General features: G+C 38.5%; 1 protein-coding gene across 1 annotated transcript in view; it reads left to right on the forward strand.

Moving 5' to 3' along the window:
* tanc2a (tetratricopeptide repeat, ankyrin repeat and coiled-coil containing 2a) overlaps positions 1-19,438 on the forward strand; it is a 159,057-nt gene that overhangs the window by 23,483 nt on the left and 116,136 nt on the right. Inside the window, exon 3 of the mRNA XM_081368999.1 lies at positions 9,420-9,541. The gene's annotated coding sequence lies outside the window, so the exon portion shown is untranslated. The remainder of the gene's footprint in view (positions 1-9,419; positions 9,542-19,438) is intronic.

Genomic DNA, 19,438 nt, shown 5'->3' on the forward strand with positions numbered 1-19,438 from the left:
TGATTCGACACGCACTCTCTGCACGGGAACTGTACGTCATGTTTGCAAATGAAACCAAGAAGCATTTAAGAGAAGACTGCAATTTCAACTATTAACTGTCTTTCATGTTTTAATTGTGGTAGTAATATTTCAGATGTAAATTCTCATTATGATTTACCTGTTACTTTTTTTTTTCTCTCCGCACTTTTTAGGATGAATTTGCAGTGTACAGGCTATTCATCATGGATTAAATAATTAAATTAAAATGCTAATTGTACATTTCCAGTTGTACCCCAAGTACCAGTCCTCTTAAAAAAAACAAAAAAAACAACATTTATTTAATCTGTAATAGGTGTAGGTGGTTTTTTTCATTTTCGGTTTTCCAGCTATTTTAGCTCTTTTCGTTCAGTCTCGTTTTTTTTTCTGTTTTTGAGAGCAAAGGGCCTGTAATAGTTCATAGGAGTGGAGCGGCCCCCTCTTACCCTTCTTGAGTCCATAAACCCACAAGCCTCAAGCCGCAGTCTGGGCCCTAAAGGACAAAGCAGATCAGGATGTTTTTAAAAGTGGGATATGAAGCCATGATGTAGCTGGCGAAGTGTTTGTGTGTGTGATTGTGGATGCTCATAGCGGCCTACTGGGCAGCCAATGTAATGTTGTTTTTGTTGTGATAAATGTGTTTAGCTCTAGGGACAGTGGCCAGGGAATTTGTCACTGCCGTTTTGTTGTTGGGAATAAGATTACATGTTGAACTTGTGAGGAAATTACAGGTTCTGTAATTGAGTATCCTTCATGACAAAATACAGAATGCTTAGTTTAGAGATTTGAACCTGATAGATATGTGGACTCAATATGTTTTTCATTGTAATATCTGGCTGACAGGGTCTCTTTTTATGACTTTTGTGTCAAAACCTGAATTGACAGTATTTTTGATTATTTTGTCATGTATTGGTGAGTACTGTTTCTTGTCGTATTCTTGCAGTTTGCTTGAGTATTATAGGTCAATTTTGACTTCTGTGATTAACTCATTCGTAAGATTTCTATTAGAGTCTTTTAGTGAGGAATCGGACAAAATGTGAGGTCACACAGGTTGATGGGACACAACTTTTTCAGATTTCAAATACAATCTCACATAACTGGACTATAGGTCTAGTTTTACAAAAACTGTCTTTTTTATCATAAATGAACATCGTTTGACGCCCTTTATAACCTTTATAACCTATTATGTTGTTTTTCTTTTTCAAGTTTCTTTTTCTAATGTTGCTGTTTGAGCATGAAAAAGGCCTGCAAAGTTAAAAAGCACCAAGTCCCTCCAAAGGGAGTTATTCTCTGTATCAGTCAACACTGTTTCTGAACTCCCTGAATCGCCTCGATTGTAGTCTTAAGTTTTCTCCTGGGAATATTCACTTCACAATATTCCTCATTTAAATAATTCCCCCCCCAAGGCATACACAAAAAAGGGGCGAGGCCTGCTTGACCAATCACAACACACTGGTCCAGCTGACCAATCAGAGCACATTGCACTTTTCAGAAGGAGGAGCTTCATAGAGGCTGGAATTAAAGAGACCGTTACTGACAGACTGGGAAGAGAGGTGCTGCAACAATGTGAAATATGTGAAAATGTAATTTTGATCATTCAAGCATGGAAACCTATTCTAGTAGATCACAAAATCAAGACTGTGTATAATGGCATAATTTGGCCTCTTTAAGTATGATTTTTGACATGATCGTTTGTTTCCCTTTTTAGTGATTTTGGTGTCCATCACCTTGTCTGAAATTCAAGGCAGCTGTTTGTGCATGTCAAAGGCTCTCTCGGCCTTGCACATCCGACAAAAGATTGATAGACTGGTGAGTGGTGGTGATGCATTTTTCCATCCTTTCCTCCCCTACTTCCCAACATGCAGTAATCAAGATTTATCAGATCTGAGGCAGATGGTTTTCCAGAATGCCAGCCCGCCGCCCCCCTCCCGACCTTCTTGCTGGATCCTGAGCCCTGGGCCCAAGTGTTTGTCTAGACTTGAGTTATCCGCCTCATCTAGGAATGACAGCCCCCCCCCCCCCCCCTCCTCATTCTCCTCCAGCCCTGCATGTCCCAGAGGAATTAGGGTCATCCATCCTTGAGTACCCCTATCCCTATGTTGCTAAAAGTATCTCAACACATGGCAGAGCTTTTCGTAGAACTGCATCCTGCCTTGTGGGTTCCACAAAATGACAAGAAATCCATTTTTTTTTTACACTTCTGATAATGGCGGCACATTCTAAAGCCAGCACAATGTCAGAGTCCTCAAGGGTTTCTAAGTGCTTTTGGAAAAAAACTCTTTTATACAATGAATGCCTGGAGTAATGAGATGAGGCCGTATTTTAATTTAAACCACAAGACTTGAAAAGGAAAAAAAGGGCGGGCATGACACGCTCTCATTATCAGCTGGCTCTTGAATTGGCCGTAGCAAGTGGCGGGACACGTGTCCCTCTCTTTGTTTAGTCGGAGGCTGAATTGGTGCCTTGGATGGGACCTATTCATGGCTGGACATAAGGCCGCCTTTGAGAGTGGTGGCTTGCTGGCCCTCATTATCCTTATTGTTGCATTCCATTACACCTCATTTTTTTGTCCCAGTTCAACAGGGACTTTGGACAAAGCCTGCAGTGTGAGGGGGAGCAGTCAAACCAAAAAACGGCAGAACTTCGAAGGTGAAGGAATTGTTAACACCTCCATCTGTCAGAGGATCTCATTATGTATCTGCTGTCACATTAAATGCATTGCAGAATCTGATAATAGAGTTTTATATTAGGCAGCCAAGTAATATAATCCAGACTATATTCCTCTCTATTTGATATGCCGTAGATGGAAGAACTTTGCTAGAGAAGTCAGCTATTGTGAGTCAAAGTGTTTAGACTCGCAGTGTGTATGCCTGGCTATCGTGTTTGGAAATTTGTGTTTATGGCTTGTCTTGGTGTATTTGGATTGTGGGTAGGGTCAAACTCATGAAGAGCCTGTTGCAGATGCCTTCAGTCATCATCCATAATGTTATCAGTTTTTCTGTTATATTTCAAATGTATTTTTCCTTATTTTATTAATTTCTTCTGATACAAGTGCCACTAATTGACTGTATTATATTTATTACGTAATTATATTATTAGTAAATATTAACATCCAACAAGACTACATTTAACTAAATTTCAATTCTCTTTCTCTCTCCCGCTGTTTCACTTCATGCGTCACTGAAATCTGTTCTTCTCACCGCCCAAATCTAGTTAACTCAGACTATGTGTTGGCTCTTCACATAATGGCGGTTTTGTTTCTAACATCTCTCTGAGTGAATTTACACGTGACCGATTTCTCATTCTTTCTGCCTACGTACTGAGGTCCATTACGTCGCCTGTGTAGGAGTCAAGGGCTGCCCTTAGACAAAGTGAACAATCTCCCTATCCCTTCGTCCACCCACTCCTCGACGTTTCACTAGAGGGACAGTCAGATACGGGGCGGCAGCATACCAGATGTTGTTTTAGTAATGCTGCTGAAATGAGAGATGTTAGATACCTGCTGTCTGATTGTATCACCTACATGGATAACTACAGCACTGCCTTTGATGGTATCTGGTATCAGGCTAACTTAACTGTCACTCAAGCCCTGATGCTGATTACGGCTATAGCAATCGGACTTGGATTAGATTATTTGAGTGTCAGTAAAAGAAGTTTAGATCAAGCTGGCATACAATCCGCAAGTCCTCTTATCTTGGTCAGGCACTGTAAGAGGAGGAAAAGAAGTGTGCTTTTTTTTTTTTGTGAGTGAAAAAGCATTACTGATAAAGCATAACAGGCACCGTGGCATCCTTTGATTAATAGTGCATGTGGTGCACTGTTAGTGCATATGTTCTCATTTGCCTGCTGATTGTGTGTCTGCCTTGTTACCATGGAGATCCTCATATCCTCATGATATATACATATTCTACATATGCTCCGTAACAGAAAAATAATAGTGCATGTGGTGCACTGTTAGTGCATATGTTCTCATTTGCCTGCTGATTGTGTGTCTGCCTTGTTACCATGGAGATCCTCATATCCTCATGATATATACATATTCTACATATGCTCCGTAACAGAAAAATATAAACATCAAAGGATTTTTGTAATCAGATCAGTGCTGAGGCTCACGGAGGATGGTTTTGTTGAACACCTTACATATAGTTATCTCTCTATCTTGCTCAATGAAATGCAGAGGAGAGATGTAGATGCCCTGATCAACAGGGAAATGTGACAACACCCCAGGTGGTTGTTTTATGTTTTGTTATGTTTTGTCTGTGTAGAGCTTGTGGATCATCCACTAACCTGCTGCCATTATATAGGGGGTTGTGGTTTTTCTTTAGCTCTGGCACAGCTATAAAAAAAAAAAGACTAAAGTCTGAGTTTAAAGACTAAAGTCTATTTCATTCTTCCTTTTTTTAGAATTGTTTTTACTTTTTTACTTTAACTTTTATTGTTTTCATTATCTTATTTAATTCACTTATTTAATATTATCTTATTTTATCCACTTGAGCACCACAAATTGGTGTGTCAGGGCATGTGCATTAGCCGCTAGTTCACACCTTAACATTTTATGAATCTATTGGTGTTGTACAATTACCCACATTAGCTGTTTTCTCCTTTCTCCAAACGTTCACACAGGAGCTGAAAGAGGGGAATCTGCATGATGCTGAGGCTTGGCTACGCTTTCCCATCTTGCCAATTACATTCTGCTACATGTTGCTTGCTTCAAGCCTCACTGAAGGGGTTGATGTGTGTCTATTTGTGTGGTTTTGAATACGTGTTCTACGCTTTAAACAGGCCATTTGTTTTCATGTTTACAAGTACATGCATATGCTTATATGGAAAATGACTGTGGGTGAGAGCATGTGGGTCGCTCTATTCCTCCCTCAGTTGCAGTTTTAATGTGCTTTATTGGAATCACACATAATTGTACATTCATATTGTATTCGTTGCTGTTGAGCCACATATAGAGCACAACAGGGTTGCTAAAGTTAAGATACCATTCATTTTCTCCACAGAGGAACAGATTTTTAAAGATAACTTGTAAGCCTTTAAAGACAGACCTATAGTAAGCTCTGAGATTGTTAATTTATGGTATGCTTTTATTAAAGCCATCAGCCTGCATTATTTATACTTATAATGCTAACAAGGTTTTTACATCAAAAGATGACATCATTTTGAAGTAATAGGCTATTTTCTATCCAGTTCTATCCAGACCCTCTCTTTGAAACACACAGTAAACACTCACTGCTGGGGTAACAGTTTTGCATATTAAACATGGTTTGGACTCATGGACATGGTGCATACATAGTTTCTCACACTTGCGTGTTGCGAAATTACTGTTGGATCCAATTTAGTCATCACTGCATCATCTTTTGTTTATCAGTCTCTCTTAAAAGCCTGCATCGAACAAACGAGCAGTGTTTTACTGTCGAAATCTGGAACTTTGTTAAAAATAAGTTAATCTACACTTTCTTAATGTTAGGATCATAAGGAAGCCAATGCAAAGACTGTGGCAACCCAAAGACTAAAAACAACTTGGCACTGCAAAACATCTTGTAATCCTCAGAGGCATCTCTATTCATTTCTTGGATCAAGTTATCCTGTGTTTGCATTGCTCTACTCACTCTACTTTTATGTGCAAATCGGTGGGTGGGGCTAAAGAGGCAATGATGCAGATGAAGGCATTGATCTTCTGTGAAGGCGGTCTCTCTTCGCACTATGAGCTCATACTGAGACAAAATCTGAAAAGTCATTTTGGCTGCTTGGTTTCAAGAAAAGCTTTTTTTTGTACTAACAAGGAAGTTTTGAGTTCTGAAACCTACAAGATTTTTATAGTACAGTGGCTATAAAAAAAAGTTTTTTTTTTATCTTTTCTTGTTACATAATTCTTGATGAAAAACTATATTACCCATTATTCTGGAAAGAAATGTCCAGCAATCAGAGAATCGAAACAAACAAATCGCTCCAAAAGGACTCTTAAGGGGCAGTTGACACAGAACGCGTTTTTCCATTCCAATTGCCTACTTTTCCATTTGTTTTTCTATGTAAACACACGCTAGACGGACATGTATAACCGTTACTCTCGCGTCTTCTGTCTTTTGCGTCTTCTGTCTTTTGCAGCGTCTCGGCATGACACAGCATTCTTAAAACGCCGCGCTCAAGTTAAAATGGTCACTAGACTGTTTTTCAAAGCAAAAATGCGTTCTGTGTGAACAAGCCCTTAGTCTGCTCACTGCTATGAAGAACTATGAATGATGTAAGCAAGTTTGCTCTCAAACTACTTAAATCATATGTGCATATTTTGCAATAAACAAAAATACTTGTGTAACCAAGGCAGCTGAAAAAGTGGGTAGGCACCGTTAAACAAAAAAGTGTTCTAAAATTATATGAAATGTGAAAGAACAATTTAAATCTATAGATAAAAAATTAAACATTTAAAGAATAAGAGATAATAAAAAGTGTGTAATTTCTGAACCACCAATGTAACCAAATAGAGCTGAGTTCAGTCATGATGTTAATTTGTAGGCTAACCCAGAAGGCTAATTCACAATGCATTCCCTATGGGTTTTTAGAATGGTGGTTCTGAGTAAATTAAGGGCTCGTTGCTTGAAAAGACTTAACATTTTGTTCTACAACATAAAGTACATAGTCATTTCTCAAAAATGAATTTTGAAGCCTTTTTTAAAAAGGCAAGTTGCTAATAAGTTGCTTCATAAAAATGTGGACTCAAAAAAACAAACACATTATCATTACTGAAAAAACATGAGAGTTTCTTTTTGTCTCACTTTCTAGATGTTCAGACAGCATCTGGCTATACTATACATTCAGTTTTCCCACTCAAATTTCACACCCTCTTTAAAATGTGTATCTTGATGATCGTATCTTTCATATAAACTGCAGAGCCCTTTATTTTGAAAAGCTACTGCTCTTTATCTCCTCAGCAAAGGTGCTGATGACATTGGCAGATGTCACCCACACACATGGTCTGCAGGTAATGAAAGGTGCGTCTCATCTGTCGGGCCTCATGTTTTGGCTATGGTTTGCAGTATCCGTGTCCCTTCTCCATGCTGTAAGGGGTTCAGGTATCACCCACACAATACACACAACGGAGCCGTATATCAGCACGGAAAGACGAGAAGTTTGTTTGCCCACTGCGCACCAGAACAGCCGACAGCCGTCTGGAAAATGCATTTGTAAAAAAGTAAATAAAAACAAAATATTTGAAATTGAGAAAAGCAGCAAAATTAAAGTTGAAGAACTGCACCACTACTACCACCACAGCAGTTACAAACAGGATAGTTTGCACACATGATTCATGAACACTCCCCCACCTGCCATTGGTCAGTCAATCCAGTTAGCTCCACCCTAGCCTCATTCCATTGGTTCAGCGAATTTTGCTGTTGTCGAGCTGGATGTGAAGCTCAAACTAACAGCAATGATTACACAATGATTACAGACACAGAGTATTTACACTTTATGGGGGGAATAAAATAACAAAGGCTTATTTATATTAGATTTATGCATAATAAGCATTCAAACATCAAAAAGTCTTACAACATTTAAAAACTAGATACATTTGTAAGTGGTGTTTGCTAGTGCAAAGTTGCTCACACAATGCCAGGGTGTTGTGGGTGGTTGTTGTCAGGACATTGCTATATGATTGTCAAAGTGTTCTGAGGGGTTTCTGGGTGCTTGCTAGTTTTTTTTTTGGGTGGTTGCTGTTACTTACTGGCCCAAGTGAAAAGGGGGATTCAGACCTTAAGGATATGAGTGCTAAACGCAGGGTCACTGGAAAAAACGTGCCTGTGGAAACATTTCTGCAAAAATTATAATACGTTGCTTCTTGTTCGTTGCATACCTTCATAGTGAAATGTCTAATGTCCGTTCAATTTTATCCAAAACCGATGAATGTGATCCTGGCAGTGTTTTATTATGTGGTTGGTTGTACATATCATGGCAGTTTGGAAATTTAAATGGTGAGGTGTTAAAAGGTTAATATAGTGTTATACTATTATAACAATTATTATTAACAAAAGCAAACGTAAAACAAAACAGATTTGCTGATGCAACCATGCCATTTTAGTTTTTTTTTTAGCTTTGAGCTCTTTCATCATGACTTGTGTTTCACGTGTCTTGAACCCGAGTGCTCTACATTGCAAATGCAATGCTGTACCAGGTGAAAAAGCAAGTTTACTACATCAGAATGCAAACCTCAGAATGTATAAATTTACAAATCATGCACAATGATTGTGGCCATAACATTGTATTGTGCGAGTAACTGTGAATGTCTTCATTAACTCTATCCCCGCCAGCGAAAAAAAAAAAAGAAAGTTGCCAGCCACCACCAACATTTTTGATAATTTTCACAAAAATGTCATGGCCCCCCAGAATATTTTATTTTATGAATATCTAAACATACAAAATATCAAAAGTAAGAACCTTGCCTCTGCTTTTAGACAAAAAAAAAAACAAAAAAAAAAACCCTATTATTATAGCTAAATGCATCGTGTTTTTGTCAAAGACTACATCTGTATTGGATTCAGAACCTAGATGGAGTAGATCGCATCCATCAACACCCCTAATGCTTGCACAGTCCTAATTACCTCCTCCTGTGTTGACATTTCAGTAACATTAGGCAGTTTTAATATGCTGTTTAATGTTGATCGCATTATTTTACATATGCTATCGCTTGTTTCTGCTTCTTCTACACGTCTTTTGATCAGGAGACTCTGTACTCTTTCAGAAGATGTGTAATAGCGCCCCCCTACCGTATAACAGTAAAAACACGGAAATAATCTGCCCCTGTAATCACAATTTGTGTGAAAAGGATTCAAAGTTGGTGTTTTACAGCCAGTGTTTATTTCAGATGGAAACTGTAGTGAATTGAAGATATAGGTAAAACATTTTTTGGAGTTTTGAAAATTTGAAGGTTGAGGCACGTTTGTTCACTGAGTCTATGTCCTTAATACTAATAGTGTTTCTTGCCTTGGCGAACACTGCTATCTATGCCAACAGATAATTGATGCTCTGTTTGCTTTGTGGTGTTTTTATGTCAAAAAGTTGGCAGCTGTTCTACTCTCATATTCCTCCTCTCTCCCATCCCACCCCCCACCCCCACTCACTCTTTATTCCTGTCTCTAGAGAGAAAGTAGGCTCCCATGTGTGCAGACGTGGAAATGCGCATGTTGTGTGTTAATTAAATTGCATGTGTAGTGTTCCATGTTTTTAGCGCTATGAAGGTTACACATAGACAGCAACATGCAGCTGAAGGTGCCGGTGGGATTTGTGGGGCTATACATAGGCTCTCAGGCAAGATGTTAGTTTGTTTGGCTCACGGTAGGGTCTGGAAAATGACGGCCGCTGTTTTTGTTATCATGCTTCTGATGTGCTACTTTTGTTTTCTGCATCTTATACAGAGCTGCTGAGGTTTAAATCTTAAGGAGATGGGACTTGGGCTCTTGCCCACAGGAGAACGATTCCAACTCGACCTCTATAGCTGTGACCGTTTTGCTGTGAGGCCCTGTACCTCCTTCTAATGGTGAGTTGACTTTCACTGTCTTTATGGGAAAAACAGGTTGTACAGCAAGGAATCAAGAATGGATCCCAATGGTTTTTTGTTTAGTGGCCGTTTTGTAGATTGGTTGGTTAAATATAACTTATCACTTCTTAGGTTTTAATGCATAAAGCATTTGCTTGTCATGGATATTTCTGGAAAGTTGTCAAGCTTAATGTTCTGGCATCACATCCTAAACAGTTATGTAGTTTTCAGCAACATATAATTTCTCTGTCCATGCTAAAAGCAAAAAGGACTTCATGTTTAACACAGTTGATTGCAATGAGATTTCATCGCAATCCAGTATGACTCCAAGCGATTGAAAGCGCATTGAAAGTAATCTATATGTGCAAGTCAAACCAAATAGCCTTAGAAAAACTGTTACAGATCAAAGCTTGGACTTGGAAAAGGTGCACATTTAAAAATGTGAAATCTTTACCTTGGCTATGCATGGATGCAGTCTCAACTCAAGTGGTAATCTGCAGAAGCCATTTAAATTCACAATCTCCTCCATCCAAAGATTTTGTTCTGTATGCACTATGCAGCCAATGAATAGTAACTGATCCTCTGACAGCAAATCTGGCAAAGACAAAAGCAGCTATTCTTATTCCATGTGTCACAGTTTTACAATCCTTCCATGGTTCTGTAACTATTACATGACTGTTGTGCTATAAACTAAAGTGTGCATGTCAATTCCAACCATTCTTTTCATGACGCTTTTCATTTGAGTTGTTTTTTGCAGCCGCTCTAACTTTCGAAGTAACACACTAAGTTGTTATACTTACTTGACAAGAGTTTTTTGTACCCTCCCTGACCCCTTAGTTTGCAAAAATGAGGCCTTACTTTCTGTCCGTAAAGCACATCGTTGCCGTGTCCGCTCGGGCCCCATCTAATTATCCTAGTGGCTGTCCATCCGTGAAATAAGCATTACACTGTGAAACTGAGCCAGTGTAGCTTTCCTCTGAACAATCGTGATAGCTTAGCAACAATGCGGCAGCCTATAATGACCATAACAACAGCAAGGGCACACCAGAGGATTATGGGGGATTATTACCTTTGATCTGCTCCAAAACAGGATGGGCAGAGAGTTGGGGGAGTTATTAGGAAAGAGGCAAGTTTATTCTTTCTCCCTTTTTTCTTCTTTTAGATGTAGCTGTAAGAGAAGATTGTTGTTTGTTTCTTAAAGCAAAGGAGGCAGAAAGAATGAAATATAGGGATGAAAAGCAAGGAGTCGGGAGCAGGATGCAATGGACTCTGTGTTCAATGTCCACCGAGTCATGTTTTATTAAATCTTATTTGCTATTTGCAGGCAGCTGCAGTTGCAGCAGAGTCGAGTTCAAAGCATGAACTAGTGTGGGCTGTTTTATGGACGGTAAGAAACAGACTTGACCAGCAATCTTAACGACCAGCATTTCTCTAGGACATCAAATAATCCACACTTGCCTAATACACGTTTAGGGGTGATTAATTGTTCTTGATTAGACGCGCAGGGTGTCAAAGACACAGTTCAAGGGCTCTTTAATGTCGTAGAATCCCAAATGAGCAATTTGAATCACACAAGTCCCAGTGCTGGGATCACAGTGTCACTCTTACACTTTCTGGGTGATTCTCACCAAAACTGCCAAGAAATGTCCAGGTATATGTCTGTCTGTCTGTCTGGCTGTTAGGGGTGCAACGGTTCAAATTGCTTACGGTTCGATTTTTTTGTTGTTGTTGTTGTTGTTGTTGTTTAAATCACGGTTTTAGGGTCACTGTTTCGGTACGATGGGGAAAAAAAGACTACTGTAAAATAAAAATAAAGAAAATAAGAACAAATAATCTAACTACTAGGGCTGTCACTTTTGTGAAAAAATCCTGTTCGATTTTTGAGACATGTGTGTTCATTGAATCGATTGTAAAATCGATTTTCCATGTCTAAAGACGTTTCCATTTTAAATGCCAAATATGGGCAAATCCAGGGACAACTAACAGGCATTAGGACGAACATAAAGAGGGCGCTTGAGACGCGCACAAGTCAGCAATATTCCTGTTGATTTATTGGCGTGAAGTTTCGTGCACAATGACAAACAGGAGTGCAACATTCTCGAAAAGCAATAAGCAGAGTGGACTGCCATAACATCAATGAAAAACATTACTGCAGTCTTCAACATGCCTGTGTTTACGGTTAGAAAAGTCAAACAAATGTTGCCTACGTAGGCGATTGTAGACCGTAGCCTGAATCTGTATCTGTATGCATGAGACTGTCTGAATACCGGCAGAATTCACATTTTTGTAGTAAAAATAGAAACATTATGCAGAAGTATAATGTGTGTTTGTCATGGTGCGTTCACACTGGACGCGAATAGCGCGTCAGGCGCGAGTGATTTCAATGTTAAGTCAATGCAAAGACGTGTTACGCGCGTAAAAAATTCCTGCGGCGCGAATGAGGCATCAGAGTTGCTGTGTGATGCGCGTTCGCTGCGGGCGTATCGTGACGAGCTGGACGCGTTCCGAGAAAAGACCGTTAAAATCGATTCCCTATTTTCGTTTTCGAAACTTGTGTTGGTTGGTCCGATCGATTGTGCAATCGATTTTCGATCGTAAAGTGACAGCCCTACTAACTACAAGAAACAGCACAAATAAAAACAGCAGATCAAAGATACAAATAAAATAAATGGTGCTTTTCATGTTTTTCAGGTAGGTCTAACATTAGTTTTCAGGTACAGAAATTGAATAAAGTTATCAAATGTAAAATAACATTGCATATTTGATTCTATAAATTAAAGATTCGATTTTCAATCAAGAGCAGTGAAGTCCTTGTCTTTTGTTGTTTAATTAACATTAAAAACACAGATAGTAGGAATATTAGCTTGCTGTCACTTTAAGATATAATGCACAGATCCAGTACACTGATACTGTACACATGCCTGGACTGTTTCATTCACTTAAGACTTAACCAACTATGTCTGCTAGGATACTCATCAAGGCATGTTGACAGAATTTTTGCGCGCTGTCTGAGACGCGGGTTTGCGCACTTCAGATGAGTGCACCGTGCACGCACACACACACGCAAATCTTCTCACAGTACACGAGAGTTCTCACTTTAGTCTTCTGACTCTTAAATGTTTAAATTTGACAAGGATTAAATGAGTTTAGTTTAAACACAGATAGCAACGTGTGCTGTTCAGGTCTCACCTGCACTCGCGCGCTATCAACACTCGAGTGATGACAGCAGAAATGACTGGTCATATTCGAGCATACGGCACTCGCATTGAACAAAGTTTACAAAGAGTGACAGTTTTGTCCAAGAGTGATCCTTTTTTGATAATCACTGTTGTAATGTATTGGGAACCCAGAATGTGTATCCATCAACAGAAACATGCATTAGCAGAACTTTGTCTCTTTTTTACGCATGTTATTTTCAATAAACCATATTATAGATGCGTCGTCAGATTTAAGATGAGCCATGGTACAAGTGGGTGGAGAGCGGTACAGTTCGATTTTTCCAGAGAACGTTACTCACTGTCTGTCTGTCTGTCTGTCTGTCTGTCTGTCTGTCTGTCTGTGCAACCAAGTAACCCACCAATATATTCATTTTAATGCAGGATTAATTTTGTATTGCTTAGATTACTGATACTCACTATTAAACGTATCTGACAAATTTAGGTACAAAACAGTACAGCTAGAAACAGATGCTGTTGTTAAAAATGACTGATTAAGTTTGGAGCAAACAAATGGTGCATTAGGGCCATCCAAAAAGGGACATCAGTTGGAAAAATGTTCTTGTTTTTAACACCGGCCAACATGTAAATATTGAATGGCTGGAGTTCTATCCACTCCTGATGATTTGTAGATGCAGATATCTGTGCCATGTGTTCAGTGTTGAAACAAACAGCATGGACCCTTTGAGATGTCTCATTTTAGAAAACCCCATGGTGCTCCTGCTCATGCAAGACAAGCACCACCTGCGATCTGATCTCAAAGACTTTTTTAAGGCAGGACATCTGTTTTAGCTGTCTGTTGCTACTAATTTATTTTAATTTTAAAGATGGATCAGTGTTTATTGCATTAATAAAAATGAACCATATTTTTGTTTTGATGCTGCAGATGATTTAGGCCTGTATTTTTTGGATGGGTTATCATCACATTTGTTTTCCTGATGTTTGGCTATTTTCGAAAAGACTATTACTGTACTGTATACTGCACAATATAGGCTAGGCTATATGTATGCGATTAGGGAAAAAATTGCATGATCTTGACATGTTACATTTAATTTTGTTGAGTATATTCAAGTTAGCATTTCAGAAAATATCTGCACGTTTGGCAGTCTGGTCAAATCATGTGTGAAGAAAGATATTCTTCACTCATTACACTAGAAATCCAATGTTGAGCACTTATGTTACTTCACATATTGCCATTGATAGCAGGTAATCCTTGTGTTCTATGTATACAGAAAAGTTGCATACAATTTTGAGTCTGCATACTGTACACTGCAGAAGTAGCAGGTTGTGTGCTCCTATAGTATTATTAACATAGCCTCTATTTCACAACAGATGGTGATAAGGGAGGCTTCATCCAATCAGGTTTTTATACTACGATTTTTCAAATTTGTAAATAAAATAGTTTTTCTTCATCAAAATTTCACTTTTGATTGAATATGTTACTTGCTGTTTCTTTGTAATTGTTAGTAAAATTTACTAGCAATGTCTTAGTGAAAAAAAAATTCTACACAATTTTTTTCAGTGTACTGACAAAATGAGCGGGGATAGATTTGATTAATCACCGGACGTTGCATAATGCTGCTTCTGTTTTTAAGATCAAAACCCTAACTAGTGTTGTCAAAGTACCGGTACTTCAGTACCAAGTCAGCACTGAAAATGTGACGATACCAGCATTTCTGTAGTACCGGTGTGGTGAATTATCCGGTCACTTTGGTGTGATGAGTCCGGGCTTAGGACCCAACCAATCCGATTGGTTCAAAGCACGTTTTATGGGTAATCGCTTTAGTGCCTGGTCACAAATCATGTCGTTGTTAGTGTGCTTAGATCATCGGATAACGTTAGATGTATGCTATGCTATTATCTAAGCTAACTAAAAAAACACTAACAACGAGAAATGTTTAAATTCACAATCTATAGCTTCGGTTAAATGCTAGTATATGAAACGTATAATATTAAATACATTAATGACTCGTTATAACGTAGTACAAATGTCTTCTATAATAAAATGATTTTGTATGATTTGTAACCAGGCACTAAAGTGTTTACCCATAAAACATGCTTTGAACCAATCAGATTGGTTGGGTCCTAAGCCCGGACTCATCACACCAAAGTGACCGGATTATTCACCACACCGGGTAGCGATATTTTTTTTTCCCAGGATGGTAGGGGACGACTCATGAATATTTATTAGGGAAGTCATCCCTGATTGGTCTGATGACCTACCCCTAACCCCACCCCTAAACCTACCCGCCACTGGGGGTCTGATGATCTACCCCTAACCCCGCCCTAAACCTACCGTCACTGGGGTTAAGACCAATCAGGGATGACTTTCTTAATTAATATTCATGAGTCTTCCCCTACCAAAAATAAACAAAAATATTGCCACCGGGTATATTCGGTACCTACTAATAGGCAGCTGCTTTAAGTCGCTTCCGTGTTTTTATCTAAGCGCGGTGCTCCAGACTAACTTTTTTACTTGGAGCACAATCTGTAGCTGATATATACCACAATATATATAGTGTATATTAAACTGCAAAAAGACTATTTAAATATTAACCCTGCATGTTCTGCTTGTCTCTGTGTGAATGAATGGCGCACACGTGCAATTTCATTGACCTCACACACACACACACACACACACACACACACACACACACACACACACACACACACACACACACACACACACACACACACACACACACTGAAGCACGAGTGACGCTCGCGCTGTTTTCAGTCTCTGTAGCCTCACGATATGAGGACATGATGAAATTCATCTCCAGAGCCACTCCGAGAGTCACTTTCCTGAGCATTTTACCATTTAATTTGAGAAAAAACTATCATCATTTCATACACACATAGAAACTCAAAGGTCTTCACGGCAACCCGTCAAAATAAAAGTTTGGTTTAACTTGAAGAAATTGACAGAAATAATTAGGCTACTGTACAGTGGATTTAGCTACGTCTCCATGGGATTTTTTTTATAAGCAATATTTACGTTTTAACAGCATGTAGCCTTTAATGCTTGTGTGTATCATTTACTTATGATTACCGTCATAAATAAAGTCATTGAATTGAATTTAATATTTTTTTCAAATAGTTAAATAAAATAGAACAATATAACAGATTTTGCTGTGGTACCGAAATTGGTACCAAGAACCGTAAAATTGTAACGGCATCGGTACCGACTACTGGAATTTTGGTACCGTGACATCCCTAACCCTAACTATTGCTTTTTAAGGAAGGGAATGTTATCGCATCAGTTCTGTTTACCCAAAGTTGCTTTACAAATTCAGTATAACATTGAAGTTGATATCTGTGGAGAATTTAGAGGGTTTCTTGTATTTGTCATTCCGGGGATTCAGCCTCTGCTTTATCAGTGATGGTCGATTAGATGCAGAGCGTTGAAGCCTCCATCTGTTTACCCAGAAGCACTCAGGCGTTGGAGTGTTGATTAGCTGGGTTATTTGACATGGTTGCGACAGCTGCTGGACAAGGAACAACTTTGATCGACAGAAACCCTCCATTCTTCTATGGTCTGATGCTTTATTCTCTCTAACATGGTATAATTTGTTTGATAGACCAGTAGGGCCCTTCTAGTGTAATAAAGAGCTGCCTCTTCCCGGGTGTCTTTATTTCCAGCTGTACTGTAGTCTCGGTCTCAGATTACTCACCCACCCATGAGTAATGATTTTTTTTTTTTTGTTTACCTATTTTTGATGAGTAATGACAAGGCAATATATAAAATACACCCTTTTATTTTAATATTCATATATTAATACACTAGTACCGTTCACAAGTTTGGGGTTGGTACATTTTTTAAAAGAAGGCTGTTTACCAAGGCTGCATTTATTTGATCAAAATACAAATAGTAATTATTATTAAATATTATTTAAAATAGCTGTTGTCTATTTTAATATATTTTAAAATTTAATTTATTTCTTTGATGTCAAAGCTGAATTTTCAGCATCATTACTCCAGTCTTCAGTGTCACATGATCCTTCAGAAATCATTCTAATATGCTGATTTGCTGCTCAAGAAATAATTCTTATCATTATCAATGTAGAAAACTGTTGTGCTGCATTTTTGTGGAAACCATGAAACGTATATTTTTTCAGGATGATGAATGGAAAGTCCAAAAAACAGCATTTATTTGAGGCAGTGTTTTACAATAAGGTCCCATTAGTTAATGTTAGTTAATGCATTAGGCCTTGTCCACACTAATACGTTTTCGTTTGAAAACTCCTCTTTTTCTCTCCATTTTGGCCTTCCATCCACACTGAGACGCTGTTTTTATCAACGAAAACGTTCTCCAAAGTGGATACATTTGAATACGCCGTTTTCACAGTCCACAACGTGAACTGGTGTTTGAAAACGATGACGTAATTTAGTAATGTGACGCATATTGAACCCATAGATATTCATGTTTATACCGGGATTGTGCCGGTTATGTGCTTTTCACATTCACACGATTGCTAAAATATGTTACTTTGCACACTCTTCATATCACAGTACTGCAAAGATGACAGAAAATTCTTGCATTTGCTGTATTTTTTTTAATCAATTAATCAATTCTCCAAACTTTTGAACCGTAAGGAACATATATTCCCTTGTCATTGCCTTGAAAACACTGATGCTTTCATCACATAAGCACAGAAGGGAAGGAAGTATGTTCTCATGATTATTGTCTGTAAACAGCAAACATTCAGCCATGTTGTTTACATTGAGTCAGATTTGTTTGGCCCCTCATCATAACCACGGAGGAGTTCTGAGTGGGTGTCGTCACCGTAGGGGTCTTAGTCACAATCCGTGGCTTTTCTGATTCCCTCGTTGCCATCTTCTCGGTAACGTCTCAACTGCGTCGTCATGTTAGTGCTGGAAAAGCCCATGATTAAAACTCACAAAGGCTTGTATTTCAACACAGACACAATCAAAGCTTTTTGGAGCGCTTTATAATGTTTATGTTTTTAGTGTTTGTAGAATGTAATAATTTGAATTCGACAAACTCTGAAGTCTTCAAGTCTTGTTCTTGATAATTGGTGTACTGGACCGTTACGGTTTCATTTAAAACGGCTGTGTGAATGAATGATTGCAGCTGTAATCCTGACATTCAGTTAGTCTCCTCTTGTCCGTCATCTGCCCTTGGTCAGGTGACTACGCCTGTAATGTTAAACTCTGCACACGCTCGGTCCTCTTTCAGAAACTGCTGTCTGGCTGTGTCTGCCTGACGGAGCGGAGGGGAGTGTGTTGCTCCACAGGGACCGCACACACCCGCTGCATGGGTTATATTACCTTTCCTAAAATACCACAAGTGCCAGGCGTGCACAGGGCACGTGGAGGACGTTTTAGCGACAGTGTCAAACTCGGGTAACAACGTAGATGATGTTCATGCTGATGGGTTAATGTGAAGCACCATATGATAATCAGCGTGATAGGTGATTTGTCACAGTTGTTTATTAGGAGGAATCCAAACCTTTGACCTTGGTCTTGCTATTTTGTGCTATTTTGTTTAAGTAAGTTAGATTTTAAATCTCTTTGGTGTCGTCTCTGCACCACCAAACAGAATTGTAATAATAATGAATGTGTTTTAATTAAGTATCACAGCCATGTGGCTGGTTGGAATAATATTTTAAAATACCCTAATTTTTATTGTATTCTTTTTTTTGGTTTTGTTTTGCATTGTGTTGTGGGGGTGTTTTTTTTTTTTGTTGTTTCTGAATTCGTTGTATGTATTGTATTGGTTTTATTTGATGTTTAATACAAGTTTTATGTTTAAGTATCATACACTTCTAAATCTAGGTGTTTCTTGTGGATGTTTTCTCAAGCTAAAGAATGATCACTGTTGAGTTAGTATGGGGCATTGCATTAGATATCATTGTAAATCTTGACCCTTAATGGCTGACAAATCGTAAATCGGTTTCACGAAATGAACAACTGCTGTGTATGTAAATCACTAGTATCTCTGGACACTAATATGTGGATGGCTAACCACCATACTACATGTCCCTTTTTTAATAAGATTTGACCTTTTGACCTTGACCTAAACCTTAACCTTTACTAATGGTACTTTCAGTGTCTTTACGCACCTGCAATTATCATTACAGGGATACTTCAGTCAGATTTATGTAACAGCCTGGCCCTTCTCTTTCTTTTTTTTTCTCTGTCTCACACAGACACATTTACTTTGCTATCTAGACTGTTGTTTATTTTACAGCTATTTATATTTACTATGAACTAAAACTAACCCTGTGACTATAAAATATCTTTTTATATGCATTTTTAGGGGGGGGGGGGAAACGTGTTTTGAGTATTCTAATTCAGGACATATCCTGCTTATCCCAGAGTAAGGTTTTGTCATATTTAGCTAGGGCTGGGTAACTTGCCTTTGATACCGGTTCCTGAACGATACTTTTTTCAATACCAATTTTATTAAACCTGTTTTAACAAGATTATATTACATATTACCTAAAAAAAAAACGTTTTTAACAAATTTTTTTTTTTTTTTTTTTTTGGAGTATTCTAATTCAGGACATATCCTGCTTATCCCAGAGTAAGGTTTTGTCATATTTAGCTAGGGCTGGGTAATACAGATGCGCGGATGGGCTATTATTTCATCCGCACCCGCATCACAAAACTCACCATCTGTCCGCCATCCATCCGCACCAACGTTTTTGACCAATTT

This window comes from Scardinius erythrophthalmus (genome assembly GCF_964197995.2).
Source record: "Scardinius erythrophthalmus genome assembly, chromosome: 1".
In the NCBI taxonomy this organism is placed as follows: domain Eukaryota; kingdom Metazoa; phylum Chordata; class Actinopteri; order Cypriniformes; family Leuciscidae; genus Scardinius; species Scardinius erythrophthalmus.